The sequence below is a fragment of the Fomitopsis serialis genome, assembly GCF_022376445.1.
Source record: "Fomitopsis serialis strain Sig1Antser10 chromosome Unknown B0H18scaffold_318, whole genome shotgun sequence".
Lineage (NCBI taxonomy): Eukaryota > Fungi > Basidiomycota > Agaricomycetes > Polyporales > Fomitopsidaceae > Fomitopsis > Fomitopsis serialis.
The window spans coordinates 3,285-10,305 of record NW_025955278.1 but is presented as its reverse complement, the minus strand read 5'-3'; the positions used below and the strand labels follow the sequence as shown (position 1 = coordinate 10,305).

Genomic DNA, 7,021 nt, shown 5'->3' with positions numbered 1-7,021 from the left:
ACCTTCGGTGCGACCGTCAGGACCAGCGGCCCGTAGTGAATCTCGCCGCCGTCGTCGGTGAGGTCGACGGTGTCGTTGTACAGCGCGGAGGCGTCGCCCATGAAGTCGTCCGAGTCCATTTCTCTAGACAGATCGGATTGGAAGCGCGGTCCAAGACTATACCAGGGGGTGGAACGACGAAGAGTTGGTAAGGAGAGACGCTCAAGCGCGCGGCAGGAAGGAGGACACCGCGGGAAGTGCCGCAGCTAGGATGCGCTGGTGTCAAGTCGATCTCGATAGCGATCCTATTGAACGTTTAAACACTAGTACTCCAGCAATCGACTTTGGAGCAGGACGTGCGCGTCATGTCGGATTGGGACGAGGGCGGAGTCTCCATTGCAGACCAAACCAAAGCCAGCAAGCATCTTTTATGAGATTGAGACGCCGATTGAGTGGGCGCCTGGACTGGCCACTTTTTGTGATGAGAGTTGAAGTACATGTAGCGAGTAGGTGACTTATCACTGGCACCGCTTGACAAGATTCGCACTGGCATGTGTGTAGCAAGATATTATATAAAAAGAGACAATACCATGTTTCATGGACATGTCCGGGATTGAACCGGACCCCTCTCGCATGCTCACAAGGTGCTAAGCGAGCGTGATAACCAACTACACCACATGCCCGTGATCAAAATCTCTCTGCTGGTACTCTATACTTAGCACACTCACAGATCATTCGACCGGCCGCCGTCAATCTGAAGATTGGTGCGCTACGCTCAGCAGCCTACAGATATCTAGAAGTTGAAGAACTCCGTTCAAGACGACTTCGTGAGGGTTTACCTAGGGAAGACTTAGCAGTGTACAGGATGACCTCTGCCATAGGGCTTGCGCGACCATCGCAGCGGCCCGGGTGCCTTCAAGTTGTCGCGCCCATCTGGCAGTGAGTGCTAGTGACAGGAGTATATTCGAATTTGTGTGTTTGCGATCTTTGAATGTTTTGCGACAACTTGAACGTGCTGACGAATCACCCAAGTTGACTTTCTCCGGCGGAAAGAGGTCGTGCATGTACGTCCGCACATAGTATTTCAGTTTCATTGCTAATCCTCCCGCACAGAGGCTTCAAATTCGCTGAAATGGAGATCAGTGAGTTTTGACAGTTGACTGACGCAGCGAGGCGTTGGCTAACTCCAGCGAATAGAGGTGGTGCTAGCAGTGTTGATATCCGCGTTCACCTTCGAGTCGACCGGCAAGCCAATCTTATGGACCACCGCTGACAACATGTTCCCCACAGTCGGAAGGACGGCATCAGACCAGAGCTTCCTCTGAGAGTAGGACTTTACAAGCCGGCCTGATCGCCGGGACTAGATGTATCGCCAACGCATGTGGTACATTGTGACATTGTGTTGTTATTTTGCCGATTATTTATCAATACACGCGTCCATTGTGTCTGAGTCACGGTTTCGATGACCAGATGAACGACTTCAGGTACTCAGCAATGCCTGCTTTCTCCGTCCCCGAAATGCGCACAGCATCGGCGCCGAACGTGCCCATAGCGTCTGCCTTGGCAACGGGAGGCAGCTTCCTCGCCTCCGCGATCCTTGCTTCAGTGATCAGATAGCCTTTGGGCAGGCCCACCGTCTCCACAACGCTCTTGTGCGCCTCTGACGCAGCGATACCTTGCTCGTCGGCTAGCATAAGCTCAACGGCCGCCTTGCCACAAAGCGTGCCATTCGGCATGCCGTGTCCTTCGAAACCGCGGCTCAGCATCGTCTACGGGCTGCGAAGCCGCGTCGTTGACCACTGACCTGAGTAGGCTCCAGCAAGCCAGACACCCTTCATCCCTGGCACTTCGCCGACCCAGGGCATGTTGTCCCGCGAGTACCCCATGATCCCCGTCCACTGATGCGTTGCCTCCAGCTCTTCGAGTCCCTCCGTCTCTCCCCCCAGCTCCAAACGTACAAGGAGTGTCCGGCGGAGCCACGCCGCCATGCCCTCGTCCACCACGCCGTCGTCCCAGATGCCAACGCGGGGATAGTCCGCGCCCGCGTCGCCGCCGCCGTACATGTAGTGTCCCGCGGGGTTCGGCACGCCGTCGTACGGCCGCTGGTTCAGGTAGTCGGAGAGGTGGCCGGGCTGGTCGGGCTGCCCCTCGAGGCCGTACGAGTTCGGGAGACGCGGGGCGCCTTTCGGAGGGAGCAGGGCAGACATCTCGCCACGCACAGGCACGATCAGGTCCGCGAGGGCGGGAAGGAGGTGCGAGGTGTAGCCGTTGGTGCAGAGGAGGACGGTGCGTGCGCGAATGGGGCCCCGGGGCGTGTGCAGGACGTGCGGGTGGGTTGCGTCGCCGGACGCGATGCGCTCGACGGGCGTGTTGGTCTGGAGATTCAGCTGGCCGGCTCTTACCAACTTCTCGAGTACGAACGCGACGAGTTTGTAGGGCCAGAGACTCGCTGCGGAGTGGCACAGCGTGCATCCTACGGCCGTGCTCACACGATGCTTGGCGAGCTTAGCCTTGTCGGTGATGACCTCGACGAGCTTTCCGAGCTCTGGGTCGGCCGCTTTCAGCGCGGCGACTTTGCTCAGTTCTGCTTTGAACATGTCTTCAGAGAAGAACGCGCGGCAGCCCGACACGCTGCGCCATTCGCAGGCCACGTTGTTCTCGGAGATGTACGACTTGACTGTGTTGTAGTTCAGGATCTCGAACTTTGCGACATCGAGGCCCCGCGCGACGGGGAGAACTTGACAGTGGCCTGTGATTCATCGATCAGCGATTCACGTACATCGAACACGTAGGAGTAGAACACGGATACCTCCGTTCCGGCCTGTCGCACCCCAGCACGCCTCTCTCGCCTCGATCATGACGATGCTCCGGCCATTGTATCGCGGGTCCTCTGTCAGGAAGCGCGCAGCGGATGAGCCTGTGATGCCGCTCCCAACAATCACTACGTCGGCTTCCGAGGGCAATTCGGGCGTGGTGCGATGGCCAAGTAGAAACTCGTTCGGCTCGCTGTGCCAGAACGAACGAGTTGAGTTGGGTACCGGTATACCCGAGGGCTGATCAGGAGCTACGGATGTCATGATACTAGTACGGTCTCTTGTGTAGCTTGGAGAGTAATGAGCACGGATACCGGTACCGTTTATGCTGAGGTTGGATACTATAGGGCTCGCCTCCAACTTGAGATGTATGTCGATATGAGACAGCCTGCAGCCTGGGTGGAGATCACGGTAAGATGTACTGCGCAACGGACTTCAGCGGGAAGAAATGGCACCGTGACGAGGCCTGGCGGGCCGACTCGAACCCCTGCATGTAGCACTTACTCACCCACGCTGTAATGGGGTTCTCAAGATCTCACCTCTCGTAGTCTGGCCAACTCCGGGCCTATCATTCGCCGTAATACCAGTGCGAGCTCGAACTAGCAGGAAATCAACAGGAAACCAACAGGAAACCGCCTCGTACTGTGCCGATTACACGATCACGAGACCGCGTGCGGCAATACGCGTCCACGAACGGCCCGGGACTATGATCCCCTCTTGCAGTCCCCGCCCACTGGCGACTTGACGCATCGTCGTTGATGCGCGCTGTACGTCTTCATAATGTCACGCACCTCGTCTCTGTGCGTATCATTGTGCCGACAGTACATAGTCTGTCACTGCAAAAAGACCGTGTTTGGTGGATGAGGATGTGACGGGGGTTGTGACTAGAGGGTGGCGCAGTGGCACGGCGACGTCATAGTATACATCGCGCCATGACCGTATTCGGCTCAGCAGGCGACTGTTCGTCTTCCTCCTCCTTGTCTCTCCTCTACCAACAGCAATCATGGCGGAACAAGACCGTAAGTTGTTCTTTCGAGTCGCTTTTGATGTTCTTTCGTAGCACGACAATATCTGACCCCGAGTCCAGGCTACAATGCACACTTCAGCACCCAGCGCGACAACCCGTTGAGCATCGCAACGACCGTCGGCATCTTCAAAAGCACCATCTTCCCCTCGTTTGCCTTCCACACCGGCCTCTCCCTCGTCACCTACGGCGTCTCCCGGTACACCGACCGCGCAGACGGCAAGGACTGCCTCTGGCCCGCGAGCCAGCTCGCCAACGCATGGTGGAGTGCCCTGGGCACGCGCGTCGTCTACGACGGCCTCTCCCTGCCCGACGCCTGGGCTCAGCTCACGTACTCCGAGCGCCTGCTCCTCACCGGCGTGACCACCTGGGGCATCCGCCTCCTCTACCGCATCGCGTCGCGTGCGGTTAGGCGGGGCGCAGACGACCCGCGCTACGCCGAGGACAAGCGCGACCCCGGCTTTTGGAGCAAGGCTTTCCTCACGCAGTTCCTGCCTGAGGCTGCCGTGCAGACCCTCATCACGCTCCCGTTCACGCTCCCGTTCCGCGCTGGCCTTGCGAGGGCGCCGCTGCCAACGTACGCGAAGCTCGCGCATGCAGCGGCGGTGTTCCTCTTCTCGTCTGGGTACGCGTTGGAGGTACTGGCCGACACGCAGCTCGAGACGCACAAGCAGCGCACGGGCGACATCGTCCTGAACCGCGAGGGCGTATGGAGCATCGTCCGGCACCCCAAGTGAGTCTCTTCATCCTCCGTGTATCCGCTCCCGCTAACATCCCTGCAACTCGAAGCTACCTCGGCGACGCGCTCGTGCACTTCTCCTTCCCCGTCCTCCTGTACAGCGCCGGCCTCCTGCACCCACTCGCGCTCCTCGGCCCGCTCGCGAACTATGTTTACTTGCGCGTGCTCGGCGGCGACCGCGAGACGGAGCGGTTCCAGGAGGAGGCGTACAAGGCGGACCCGCTCAAGTACGAGCAGTTCCGGCATTTCCGTCGCGAGAAGAACAGCTTTTGGCCCGGCCTGAAGGAGCTTGCGAATGGGTGGACGTGGGCGATCGTGGCGGTCGGCCTGGGCGGCGTCGCTGTGGAGAAGGGGATGCGCACGTGGTTGTGAGAGGGAGATGGAATTGTTGACTGGTAACGAATAAAGGACTCGGAGAGTATCAACTGTAGTACTGTAATAACATTGTGAATGTGATTGGGCGTGACGCCCTCGGCTGCATACCATACCTCAATGTATGCGCTATAACCTGTCTTTCTCTGCATCCTCTGGCCGGTTCCACGGCATCTCAACCACAATGTGGTCGTAGGTCGTCGTACTAGGTCGTCGTACTAGGTCGTCGTACGCCTCCTTCAGGCACGTACTACCAACACGCGTTCACGTGATCAGGAACTGTAGCAGGAGCCTGTGCGGAGGGACGTACCCCGCCATTGTATTCCGGATCTTCGAGTATCATCCCAACCCAGAGCCAACGCTGTATGGATGTGCCAAAGCTTCGCCGAAGAGGTCTCGCCTGAGCGAAGTTGGTGACTCAGGCTTGAACGATTGAACATCGGGCCTGCGCCTGTGCAGCGTGCAACGTTCAATAGTCAATGGTCGAGTGAGCCGGGACTTGGGAGCGCGACAGACGCGATGACATTCATTCTCGCGTAGCCGCAGGGCCTCGAATGAGCTCCCCACGGCGTCTGTGTTTTCTACGTCAATGATCGGATAGCCACTGCATACTACTTATCCTTGACCGCCTCCTCCAGCCAGGTCCACAGCTTCTCCCCTAAAGCATCGTCGTATGCCTCCTTCCTGCACTCCCCAACGCGTGCCCATGGGATCAAGAACTGAATGATGCGAGGAGGCCCACGTCAGCGTATCTGGGTCAGCGTCGCGACAGGCGGGGGAGGAACGTACCCCGCCGTTGTGTTCCAAAGCCTCTGGCATCGTGCCTGCCCAGAGCTGTGTGAGGGCGCCGGGGCCCACAGGGTAGAGGAACGTCGCGTGCTATGATGAGGCGCCGTGGCCGTTAGTTGTTTGTGTCGCTTCGCAGAGTCGGAGTCAGGGTGGGACCTACCATGAACGACCGCACTGGGCCTGGTGCGTACCGCTGCAATTCAGTGGCGATATTCCCTGTGTAGAAGCGCAGGGTCGGGGCTGTCAGCGAGGAGCATACGCCTGCACCGGGAACCTCCGCTGACCTGGGTTCAGCGAGATAGCGACGATCCCTTGGTCAGCGTAGCGTTTTGACAGCTGTCGTGAGACGACCGTATTCGCCTGTCCTCTGCGCGTCAGTTCCCGAAGCTTAGCAAGAGCAAGTCCGGAGGAGACTCACAAATTTCGTCTGGCAATACAGGTCTTGCGACGATATCTTCCTCCGCGCCGGGCCATCTCTGAGCGTGTCCCAGTTGATAGTCTGTAGGTACGCGCCCGAGGAGGAGGTCGTGATCACGCGGGTGTGGCCGTCTGGTGAGGACGCCTTGCCTGCAACGAGCGCGGGGAGGAGGAGCTTCGTGAGCAGGAACGGGCCTGGTGGATTCGACGAGTCAGTGCGCGAGACATAAGAGGCTGATGGGTTCGTACCGATAACGTTAGTGAAAAATTGGAGGTCGTAGTCATCTGGGCCGAGGAGGTCGAGGGGGCACCCCATGAGACCACTACGTGTCGAGTTAGCTTCTACTGTACTGAGTGGCCTGTTTATTTAAGAGGCGTACGCGTTATTGAACAGCACATGTAGATGTTGCTCTTGGCTGAGAACATTATTGCCAGTGAGATAAATGCACGGACAGACAGGAGCGAAGTGTCCTACCTTAGGAACTCCGAGGAAGCCTTTTGAATGGATGCATAGTCTGCTAGGTCAAGCTCAAGGAAGATGGCCTCCTTTCCTGTTTCCTCCTTCAGCTCAGTGATAGCGGCCTCGGCCTTCGGTCGGCTTCGCGATGCCATGTAGACCTTCGCGTTGTGCTCTAGGAGCACCTATGATTCCCGTTAGTTGTCTGCAATACGGAAGCCATGCGAATCCTCAGCACCTTCACCGTCTCCTTACCAATCCCAGTGTTGCCGCCTCATGCAAGGACGTATGAGTTCCGGGACGCGCAACACAGAATGGGAGAGACGTACCTGTCACTATGATGACACGACCAGTGAGATCCGGTATCTGGTCCGTACTGAACGTAGCTCTGGGTGGTTTGAACTCGCCCAGGAGCTTGAGGATCATCTTCG

The 7,021-nt window shown here is 58.1% G+C and overlaps 1 non-coding gene across 1 annotated transcript; it reads right to left on the bottom strand.

Moving 5' to 3' along the window:
* Positions 1-577: 577 nt before the first annotated feature.
* B0H18DRAFT_t167 lies at positions 578-662 on the bottom strand. The gene has a single exon. It is a non-coding gene; the product is annotated as a tRNA-Ala (tRNA).
* Between the last annotated feature and the right edge of the window lie 6,359 nt (positions 663-7,021).